This window comes from Oryctolagus cuniculus, chromosome 3, assembly GCF_051225735.1.
Source record: "Oryctolagus cuniculus isolate XC-2025 breed Fujian yellow rabbit chromosome 3, ASM5122573v1, whole genome shotgun sequence".
Classification (NCBI taxonomy): domain Eukaryota; kingdom Metazoa; phylum Chordata; class Mammalia; order Lagomorpha; family Leporidae; genus Oryctolagus; species Oryctolagus cuniculus.
In genome coordinates this window covers 66,576,802-66,588,694 of record NC_142869.1, presented here as the reverse complement: position 1 = coordinate 66,588,694, position 11,893 = coordinate 66,576,802, and the positions used below count along the sequence as shown (strand labels likewise).

Genomic DNA, 11,893 nt, shown 5'->3' with positions numbered 1-11,893 from the left:
TATAATCCTGATTATTAAGCCTATTACATAGATCAGGAAACTGAGGAATAGAGAATTTAAGTTAGCAGCTTAAGATGATAAGCATTAAGTGGCGGAGCAGGGATTTGAACCTCTGTGGTCCAGCTCTGTCATCTCTGCTCATAAACTCCATGCTGCAGAGCCCTCACACCTGAGAGCTACCAGACTGAGTGATCCTTCCTCGCTTTTCATAGCTCCTGTGTGGTTTCAGGATCAAGAGCCAGATTTATTTAAGAAATTGCATGGGGTCAGCAAGAGGGGTAAGTGGGCACAGTAAAAAGCAAGCTGGAACTGGCAGGTCATTATAGGTTATTATTTGTATCTGATCTTGTTTATTGGCTTGTTTGCTTTGTGATGTATTTATTACGTTCACATAATAGTAAAATACACAAATCTTATGTGTGTAGCACAATGAAATCTTACGTGTATATACCTGTATAATCACTATCCAGATTAAGATACAGAAATTTCTAGCTTTTGCCCCCTCCCAGTTAATGCTTGGCTCCAGGTAATTGCTGTACTAACCTTTATTATCACAGACAAGTTTAGTCTGTTTTTTTTTTTTTAGATTTATTTATTTATTTGAAAAGATGAGCCAACAGAGAGAGGAGAGGGAGAGAAAGAGGTCTTCCACCCGCTGGTTCACTCCCCAGATGGCTGCAATAGCTGGAGCTGCGCTGATCTGAAGCCAGGAGCTTCTTCCAGGTCTCACACGTGGGTACAGGGGCCCAAGGACTTGGGCCATCTCCTGCTGCTTTCCCAGGCCATAGCAGAGAGCTGGATTGGAAGTGGAGCAGCTGGACTCGAACCAGTGCCCATATGGGGTGCTGGGACTGCAAACAGCAGCTTTACCCACTAGACCACAGTGCTGGCTCCTAGTCTGTTTTTTTTTTTAACATTTTTTAAACTTTTATTAATAATATAAATTTCCAAAGTACAGCTTATGGATTACAATGGCTTCCCCCCCATAACGTCCCTCCCACCTGCAACCCTCCCCTCTCCCACTCCCTCTCCCCTTCCATTCACATCATGATGTGGGGAAAAAGGGACACTAACCCACTGTTGGTGGGAATGCAAATTGGTTAAGCCACTATGGAAGTCAGTTTGGAGATTCCTCAGAAACCTGAATATAACCCTACCATTCAACCCAGCCATCCCACTCCTTGGAATTTACCTAAAGGAAACAAAATTGGCAAACAAACAAGCTGTCTGCACATAAATGTTTATTGCAGCTCAATTCACAATAGCTAAGACCTGGAACCAACCCAAATGCCCATCAACAGTAGACTGGATAAAGAAATTATGGGACATGTACTCTATAGAATACTATACAGCAGTCAAAAACAATGAAACCCGGTCATTTGCAACAAGATGGAGGAATTTGGAAAACATCATGCTGAGTGAATTAAGCCAGTCCCAAAGGGACAAATATCATATGTTCTCCTTGATCAGCGACAACTAACTGAGCACCAAAGGGGAAACTTGTTGAAATGAAATGGACACTATGAGAAACAGTGACTTGATCAGCTCTTGTCCTGACGGTTGATGTACAATGTAATACTTTATCCATTATAGCATTTTTTTTGTTCTAGTCTGTTTTTAAATTTCTTACAAATATAGTGTCCAGTTTGTGCTCTTCATGTCATCCTGTTTGTTATTTTGATAAAAACCAAGATACTTTACAGGCCGTGGATCTGTGAGCAGGTGGCCACGCTCCACAAGCAGAAGCTGGGATTTCCTGGCACAACTCCTAAGAGCTCTGGATACAAATGCAGCCCTTGGTGCATCTTGGTAGTCAGCTGTGGGGAACGGGAACAAGCAGGGAAAACAGAACCAGGAAGGGCTGCCATCTGCTCCATCACCCCTGTAGGTGCCCTCAGCTCCTCGGGCTCAAGGGGAAAGCATCCTTAGAACATTACAGGTGCACAGTGAACGCTAGCTCCTTTTCTCCTGCCAAGGTTCCCCATGAATCAGGTTTAAAGACGGGACAACTGCTAACGCTGGCTGAGGGTGGCGTATTCCTCACCCTTTTGCAGCTGTGGTGGAGTGGGAAACTGAATCGCCCTACATGCTTGGGTGTGCAAGAGCTGTCCACACCTCTCTGCAGCCTCTGGGGATCGTGTCTTTCAAGGGAGGAACGTATGTGTTTCCCCTATGAAGTAGTGACGTCCATCGTCTCCCTTTTCAGGATAAGCCAAGAACTCTCAGAGGTCCTGGTTGGGCTGTTCCCAGGATAGCTCTTAGAGCTCATAGACCTGAGCATGGAAGGGTCTTAAACCTCTTTTCCAAAGAGGAAAAGAAGGGAAGGATTGGTCTTTCTTTCCATTACATACATCTCTGATAGAAACAAGAAAAGCATTCCACTATGCTAAATAGCTCTGGATTCCGGATCCCTCTCTGTGCCCAACTGTGGGGAGCAACTGAGACAAGACTAAATTACTGGAACTAGGACTAATTCTATGCATCTGATCTCCCACAATATGGCGCTGAGAGAGAGCAAACAACTCCTACGCAGCTGCCTCGCCAATTTGACTGATAAGCGGCAGCAGCTGATCCTGCTCCTGATTGGAGGAGAGCAGCGTGCTCGGCGTGTGGGCAGCAGAGCATGGATTGGTGGAAGAGGACTATAAAGGAGGAGAGAGATAACATGCACCGGGTAACACCTGGGAAACATCTGAGCAACCCCTGAGAGAGCTGGCTGGCGGTATGCCGCTCCTCCGCGGAAGTGGGGAAAGCGGCGGGGGTGCCGCCCCTCCGTGGAGGTGGGGGGCCGGCAGCTAACCCGGAACAGCGTCATTCCTCTGCGAGTGAGGGACCGGCAGCTAACCCCAGAAGGGCCGGGCAAAAAGAACAGCACAGGGTCCGGTGTCGTTCCTCTGCGAATGGGGGAACGACACCCAACCGTGGAGGAAAGATGAACACAACAGTCCTCTCAGCCCATTGTTTTCAACTGTGAATTGGTGCTGAAGCCAACCTTAAAAAGACATTGTGAATCGTAATTGAAATGAGCTATTTATAAAGTGATACCTAGGATCCTAATGAGTGTTTTCTTTTCCTGTTTTCCTGTACCAGAGGAATTGTCTGCTCTTTGTGAAGTGGGAATATCTGAACTGGGTGGTCTGGACTACAGGTGTCTGAGAACAGAGAGATGATGGAGTTTGGTGGCTGAAGGGAAAAGACATGGGACTGCCAAGGCTTTTCACCCTTTCTCCTGGTGGCTCTGAGCAGGTGTGTAGCTGTGGTACTGGGAGGCACTTAGTGCTCTCAACAGTGCTGCCCAGATCTGAGTGATCATTAGAGTTACCTGAAGAACTTTTGAAAATTCCTGCTCTAGCCTTGTAAAGCCTTTTCTGCCACTCTGGGTAAGAAACTGATTAGTAGGGTTGGGAGAGGTGAAAATGTTCATTAAAAAAAAATCCCTGCCATGGCCAGCACCATGGTGTAGCTGGTAAAGCCGCCAGCATGCCTTATGGGTGCCAGTTTGAGTCCCAGATGCTCCATTTCCAATCCAGCTCCCTGCTAGTGTGCCTGGGAAAGCAGCAGGAGATGGCCTAAGTACTTGAGTCCCTGCACCTACATGCAAGACCCGGAAGAAGCTCCTGGCTCCTGGCTCCTGGCTCCTGGCCTTGTCCTGGCCTAGCCCCGGATGTTGCGGCCATTTGGGGAGTGAGCAAGCAGATGGAAGATATCTATCTCTCTCACTTTCCTTCTCTTTAATTCTGCCTTTCAAATAAATAAATAGATCTTTTTTAAAAAAAAAGTGTGGAAAATTCACGTTATGAAAAAAGAAAATCCCCTGGTGATTCTGATGACCAGTAAAATTTAGAAAACACTGGTGAAAATATTTGCCTGTCTGAAAGTCCAGTTAAAAATAGGTGTTACGGTGGATTTGTTCTGAGAGGTGGAGCGTGGTGGGGGCAAGAGGCACGGAGTCACCACACAGACCCCGGGAACCGGGTGAAAGCAAACCAGAGGCAAGCAGCCTGCAGATTCGTTTATTTCAGTTGCTACAGCAGCTTATATAGCCAAGACAGCCAATCTGGTCAAGGGGCAGTCTATGCCCTAACCAATCACAGCCTGTTGCCAGTCAGGCTCCATTACCATGTGGTTTCTGAAGCCATCCAATTCCTGTTGCCAGGCAGTTTCTGTTGCCAGCGGCTATCTTGGCGTGGCCTTCTCATTCCACCACAAATAGGTATCCATATTACTTAAGTGAGGGGGCATAAAGAGAGTTGGGCGGGGAAGTCATGAGCCACCTCAGCTTCCCAGGAGGAAAAATAACTTCCATAGAACTATCAAAATTACATGAACTTTATTCCATCTGCAGGAGCTGGGCCATCCAAAGCCAGGAGCCAGGAGCTTCTTCCAGGTCTTCTGCATGGGTACTGGGGCCCAGGCACTTGGCCCATCTTCTCCTGTTTTCCCAGGCCATCAGCAAGGAGCTGGATCAGAAGTGGAGCAACCAGAACTTGAACTGGTGCCAATATGGGATGTTGGCACCACAGGTAGAGGCCTAACCTACTATGCCATAGCGTGCGAGTGCAGTGGAGGATGGCCCAAGTCCTTGGGCCCTGCACCTGCATGGGAGACCAGGAGAAGTGCCTGGCTCCTGGCTTCGGATCAATGTGGTGTGCTGGCTACAGCACACCAGCCGCAGCGGCCATTGTGGGGTGAACCAACGGAAAAGGAAGACCTTTCTCTTTGTCTCTCTCTCTCACTGTCCACTCTGCCTGTCAAAAAAAAAAAAAAAATTAGAAGTTAATTTGATTTGATTTATTTTTTGTCAGGAAAAACTTCATAGGTGGTGTTGTAGTGACTTCCATAGGAAGGCATATAAGGTTTTCATACCTCTCTTTTAGGGTATTAGCAGCATTTATCGATTTCCAGAATATTTTCTTTCTTCAGTTTTCACCATCTCTCAACCCAGCCATCAAGCTACATAACCCCTCATACCCGCCTTCTCCCACACACCTTTTCCTTTCACTGTTTTAAGTGATTAGAAAATGGTTACTTGGTTGTAAGCTCATTTCCCAGGGATCATCTCTTTGGAAAATAATCCAGAAGTCTCTAGTAAGCATTAGTACATGAAAATCAAAATTTTCTAAAATTCTGTTTGCTAGTTGTGGCAGATATTGTTGGTTGTGTCGATTCCACTGCTATTCTTCCGCTTCTTTTATGTGTGTGGAGCCCACCTCCCACTTTAGGAACTGATCAGCTCCTCACTTTGGGAAGCCTGAGTGGTATCTGGGAAACGTCTTCTCACTGAGATCCTCTCATCTTTGAGCCTTTAGGTGACCTGTGAGGGTGTAGCATATTGGAGCTGCAGAGGACACCTTGTGACCAAGGGAGCAAACTTGAGGACTAAAAGCAGTGTGTCCAGGATGATGGGTTGGAAATATGGACAGAGTCCAGATCCTCAAATCATTATGCCTTGAACTTGTTAAGTAGGAGACTTGAGATTTCCTCCTTTGCAATAAAACAGTTCCTGAGTTTTAAATTTCATGTACAAGATTAGCAGGCAGAGCCAACCTGAAAATGCCCTCCCTCCAGACTTCTTATATGGGGGACAATGAATTTAATCCACTTTTAGTTAATCACTTGCAACTACAGACAACATGACAGTCATACCAGGGATATTCAAATAAATGTATTTTTTAAAAGAAAAATTTATTTATTTATTTGAAAGGCAGGGTTACAGAGAGGTAGAGGGGGAGAGAGAGACACAGAGAGAAAGAGATCTTCCATCCATCTACTGGTTCACACCCCAAATGGCTGCAATGGCTGGGCCAGTCCAAAGCCAGGAGCCAGGAGCTTCCTCTGGGTCTCCCACGCAGGTGCAGGGGCCCAAGGACCTGGGCCATCTTCCACTGCCTTTTCAGGTCATAGCAGAGAGCTGGATCAGAAGTGGAGCAGCCAGGACTTGAACCTGCACCCATGTGGGATACCAGCACTGCAGGCAGCAGCTTCATCCGCTGTGCCCCCAAATAAATATCTTCTATATGATGTGTACTATTTAAAGCCCAGATATAGAGTGAGGGGTGGGAAGCCTATAGCCCTTGACTTTGTTTACCTTAAAATCAAACTTTCTTATCTACTCAACTAGAGATGAAATGATTATTCAGACAATACAAAAGCATTGGATCACAAAAATTAACTTATTATGATGTAATAGTTTAAATAAAACCATTTTGGTAGAATGTGAGTTGAAAAGACAACAACTCAAAAGGGGAGATACAAGCTTAGGAAGTGGAATGAAAATGTTTTCCAAGGATTATCCTCAAAACACATAACTGAGAGTTGACTTGAGTGTTGGCAATAAAGGGAAACTTTTCTATTACATTATGCTGAACATAGCATTCCTATTAAATAGGAGAATTGGAATTTCTGAATCTCCTCCTTTGCAACAAAATGGCTCTGAAGTGTCAAATTGAATGTACAAGAGTAGCAGGCAGGGCCGGCGCCGGGGCTCACTTGGGTAATCCACCGCCTGTGGCGCCAGCACACCGGGTTCTAGTCCCAGTCGGGTCGCCGGATTCTGTCCCGGTTGCTCCTCTTCCAGTCCAGCTCTCTGCTGTGGCCCAGGAAGGCCCAAGTGCTTGGGCCCTGCACCCGCATGGGAGGTCAGGAGAAGCACCTGGCTCCTGGCTTTGGATCGCCACGGCATGCCAGCCACAGCACGCCGGCCATAGCAGCCATTTGGGTGTGAACCAACGGTAAAGGAAGACCTTTCTCTCTGTCTTTCTTTCTCACTGTCTAACTCTGCCTATCAAAAAAAAAAAAAAAAAAAAAAGAGTAGCAGGCAGAATGATAAGCATTTAATTTTTAAAAATAGCTTGACATTTCAAATCTGTTTAAGAGACAGCCGTAGAACTGAAAAAGCAAAGAACAGTGGCTGATCTGCACTGTTCTTGCTCCTGTTCCTCCCATTTTGCATTCCCAGACTATGTTGTTTGAAAGCAAAGCTTCATTGTTTTTTGGCTAGTAGATTGCACCTTTGTCCCTACAGACAAGGTGATGACAGCAACTGGTTCCAGAAAACCGTGGTAACAAGCCTTCTTTGTGTTGGGCGAGGAAGCTCTGACTGTTAAGTGGATGACATCACCAGGCTTCCCACCCGCCCCACTGGATCCCTCAACTCACAGAAACTCATTGTAAATGACTTTCACTCTGAACAGCTGCTGGCTCTTGCAGGCTTCATTCAATGGGGCTATGGTGATCATACATCCCTGATTTCAAATAATCTGTCCTATTCTCTGACCGTGGGTCAGACCATCTGCTCTGTGTCTGATTAGGAAAGTATGTTCACTCTAACTGTAGTGCAGTGCCTTCCAACTTCTCCACCTACTTGGAGCCTTCCCCCAATCATTTCATTGTTTGGTATCTCTTTAAGGGATATTCCATCTTCCTTAATAGGCAAATCTCCCCAGGTGTCTTTAGTAGAAAAACCTTCTCTTCAGGGATCCTGCCTAGAAATGATTTCAATTTAGTCAATACTAAAATTAGACAAAGTAAGGCTAGAACCTGCCTCCCTCTGCAGAGTGACTTGAGTGGAAGTCTAAGTGAGTTCATTATCACAATAAAGTTCAAGGCCTTTAAAAATGCATGAAGTGATGCATTCAAGGAGCTGAACATAACTCGTCTTGGAAAAGTCACTGAAGGAAAGAAGACAGGGTTCACGTTCAGCTTTGGAGACTGGATGTGAGCAGAGAGCAACTTCAGAGCCCCCAGAGGGCAGACCTGCTATCCACAGGTGCTGGGGCAGTCCGTGAACTCACCTGTTACCCTGAAACTATGGTTCAGATCTCAGGGCAGAGAATATGCCAGAATTCCTCGGGTGTCTTCTGTGCTACTTAATGCAACAGACCAGGAGATACTTGTGGCTCTGCTTTGCCAGGTAGCTTTTACCTGGGTCTGCTGTGTTTGTCACTCCAGATCAGTGCATTTGCACCCATATTTTTGGGTCCAGAGCATCAAAGCTTTCCTAAAATGTCATAAGGATGTTTTTACTTAAAACTAATTTTTCAGGGAGGTAAGGCTTTGACTTTCCTGATTTTTATAAAATATCTGACTATGTCGCAAGAATATTAGAAATAAAATTTAGGAGAGGACAATCCTTGGGTATAAGGAGATTGGTCATGACTTGGGACAGCTGAATAAATAACATGTTTATCTGACTCTCTGGGTCATACACCAGCCTTTTTTACAACTACCAGGTGCTTAGTAGACACATTTTTCTATGAAGTAGCCAAACTATAAACAGAATGAATCCTTACTGATAATCATGTCTCAAAAAAGAAAAAAGAAAAAGGAAGCAAAATAAGAGAAGTACCACCATCATTTTCCCAGCTGAAATGCCTTTTGTCTTTGGAAGCACAGGCCTATGAGTGTGAGGGCCGATTTGGACTGTGCACTATCACATGACATTTTCTATACTTTTTTTTTTTTTTTTTTGACAGGCAGAGTGGACAGTGAGAGAGAGAGACAGAGAGAAAGGTCTTCCTTTGCCGTTGGTTCACCCTCCAATGGCCGCCGTGGCTGGTGCGCTGTAGCCGGCGCACTGCGCTGATCCGAAGGCAGGAGCCAGGTACTTCTCCTGGTCTCCCATGGGGTGCAGGGCCCAAGCACTTGGGCCATCCTCCACTGCACTCCCGGGCCACAGCAGAGAGCTGGCCTGGAAGAGGGGCAACTGGGAAAGAATCCGGCGCCCCGACCGGGACTAGAACCTGGTGTGCCGGCGCCGCAAGGCGGAGGATTAGCCTAGTAAGCCGCGGCGCCAGCCGATTTTCTATACTTTCAACCCATCCTGACGATGGGCTCTGTTTGGCTCTGTCCTGGACATATAACATGATGTTCTGAGAGGACATTATGCTCACCGCACCCCAAGCACAATTCCTGCAATACCACCGCAATGTTTTGTGTATGGAATGGGAAGTGCTCCATGAATGTTTGTTGGGTAAATACAGCATCATGTTTAGTTTTAGCAATATTTGTGAACACCTTGGCCTCTCTTACATACTGATAAATTCCTTAGGTCAAGGATTACATGTTGTGTACCAAGTGCCTCTTAGTAAACAAATATCTACACCCAGGAAGTGTTTGAGGCTGAATGAGTACACTAAGGGCCATGGTCATGCACGCCACGAGGGCCTGCATTGTTAGCCTTCTTATCCTTCATGCCCACGGACCAGCCTTGCCTGTTTAGCCACAGAGATGTTCTCCCATCTCCTTTCTAGGGCTCTCAGATTGATGATTAAGGGTTGGAAAAGGACCTCCTGAGAGATAATTAGGGAAAACTCTTTATTCTGTAAGTGACGACATTAGGGCAAAGCAAGGTGGAGCAACTTACAGTCTTCAGCAAAACCAAGAAAAAATTGGAGTCTCTTTGAAAGTTGTTTTTCTTTCTGAAATATTTTAAAATGTTACCTGGAATATTTCACTGCTAAATATATGTCCTCATGTAGTTACTATAATCAGTGACTTCTCAAGGAAACTAAAAACTTTTATCTAGTTATTTCCCACATGACACATTTCAGAATATTAACTAGGTTCTCAGCTAGGCGATAAGGTAAAACATGTGACAAGCCACAGAGAGGTGCCATAAAAAGATAAGAAATCTTCAGAGGGGTTACCCATGGAAAGTGCTAACATGACTCAAACCTTCCCTCTCTACCCCCCCCCCAAGGTAAAAAGATGTTGGGGTTCTGAGGGGACCCAACAGATAACACCTCCCTTTCTCTTCCAGGTTCCAAACAAACTGAAAACTAAGTGAAAGGTAGCAGATGGAGAAAACTATCACCCTCATTTCTGAGAGTGACCAAGCTGGAGGGCAGGGTTAGTGTGGCAGCCAAAGCGGACTGTCCTCTGGCCCCAGGTTTAGGCCGAGCTCCTGGGGAGGCCTGGGCCCCGTCTTCGGGGAGTGAGTGGCGTCGCTGAGCGGCCCAAGGAGAAGCCTGGGGTGTTGGAGCTCTTCTAGGGGTATGCACGTGGCAAGAGCAGGGAAGAGCCATTCCCCACAACAAAAGTTAGGGCAGGCCGGCGCCGTGGCTCACTAGGCTAATCATCCGCCTTGCGGCGCCGGCACGCCGGGTTCTAGTCCCGGTTGGGGCGCCAGATTCTGTCCCGGTTGCCCCTCTTCCAGGCCAGCTCTCTGCTGTGGCCAGGGAGTGCAGTGGAGGATGGCCCAAGTGCTTGGGCCCTGCACCCCATGGGAGACCAGGAGAAGCACCTGGCTCCTGCCTTCGGATCAGCGCGGTGCGCCGGCCGCAGTGCGCCAGCCGCAGCGCCATTGGAGGGTGAACCAACGGCAAAGGAAGACCTTTCTCTCTGTCTCTCTCTCTCACTGTCCACTCTGCCTGTCAAAAAAAAAAAAAAAAAAAAAAAAAAAAGTCAGGGCAGCGGAGACTGCGAGGGGAGACTAGGAAGGGGCTTTTCTGTGGGAGAGGAACAGGCTGCAAGCCTCTCCCGTCCCAAGTGGCTTTCTGTTTGAAAGGGCTTCCTTCAGAGCTTTACTCCTATCCCCAGCTCTTGGAGGCTGTGGGCGGTGAGGGGCCTGGTGTGGGGCCTTGCCTGGAGCAGAGGTCTAACAGCTGAGAAGAGGTGGCTGCACCGGATGGGCCAGAGGGGCCAGAGCTCCTGTCCAACAGGGCCATCTAGAGGGGTTCCTAGGCTTCAACAGGGAGAAACCAGAGTGCTTGCAGAGCTGAGTTTTAGCTGATCAGGAACTTAAGGCAAGAGATCCCAGTAGGAAGGGTGGAGTTGTCTCTGAAGGGCATGCGAGAGCATCCAATGCAAGGAAGATGCAGCTTTTAAAATATTTTTTCATTTTTATTTTGAAAGGGAAAGAGAGAGGGAGAGAGAGGGAGAAGGGAGGGGAGAGAGAGAGAGAGAGAGAAATTGTACACGAGTGATCACTCCTAGCCACTGGTTCACCCCCCAAATGCCTGCAATGGCTGGGCCTGGTCCAGACCAAAGCCAGGAGCCAGGAACTCCATCCAGGTCTCCCACATAGGTGGCAGGGACACAAGTACTTGAGCAATTACTTCTTGCCTCCCACATGCGTGCGCATCAGCAGGAAGCCAGAATCAGAGGCAGTGCTGGGACACTTTACTATGGGATATATTCATCCCAAATAGTGTCCCAGCCACTGCACCAAATGCCTACCCCAAGTTGGAGCTTGAAAGATTGTGGTAGCCTTGCTCAAAAAGAGAAACCACCAGTTAATTAAGAACTTTTCTCCTTCTTCTGCCTCCCCTCTCCCCTGCTTTGAGCCAGAATAAACCATGTATAGTAAAATGTTTCTACAGAGCTGGAAACAGTAGATAGGGGAAGAGAAAGTGTGGAACTCACCCCTCTTGCCAGACTGTCTGGTTGCAGAAGTCCCTGCTATGGTTTGGAGATTAGTTTGGGTGTCTCCTAAAGGTACATGTGTTAAAGGCTTGGTCTCCGGGTTGTGCTATTGGAAAAGGGTGGGCATTCAATCCAATTATGTAGTCCAGGAGATGGATCTGAATGGAAGTCCTTGGGTAACAGAGTGGGCCTTGGAAGGCATTTCTTGCAAGTGGGATGGTTATAAAAGCTGACTGAGCCTAGCCTCTTTTCTCTCTGGTTTGCTATGTGATCCTTTGTCTGCACATCTTCTACCCTCCACCGCACTCACCAGACAGCAGACCTTGGAGTGGCCCAGTCTTGGATTGTGAACCTTCAAAACCATGAGGTGAAATAAACCTTCTTTCATAACTAGCTTCTCTCAGATGTTTGTTATTGTGACGAAAAACTGGCTAATGCAGGCCCCAACTGAGCAAAGGCAGAAGTTTCAACTTTAAATCTGATTTCAGGACTTGATTATTACATAAGACTAGATATCCTCTCTCTCTCT

The 11,893-nt window shown here is 46.9% G+C and overlaps 1 long non-coding RNA gene across 1 annotated transcript; it reads left to right on the top strand.

Annotated features, from left to right (window-relative positions):
* Positions 1-2,672: 2,672 nt before the first annotated feature.
* Positions 2,673-3,455, top strand: LOC149127368 (uncharacterized). Its single transcript, XR_016231185.1, has 2 exons — positions 2,673-2,722; positions 3,091-3,455. It is a non-coding gene; the product is annotated as an uncharacterized LOC149127368 (long non-coding RNA).
* Positions 3,456-11,893: the final 8,438 nt, after the last annotated feature.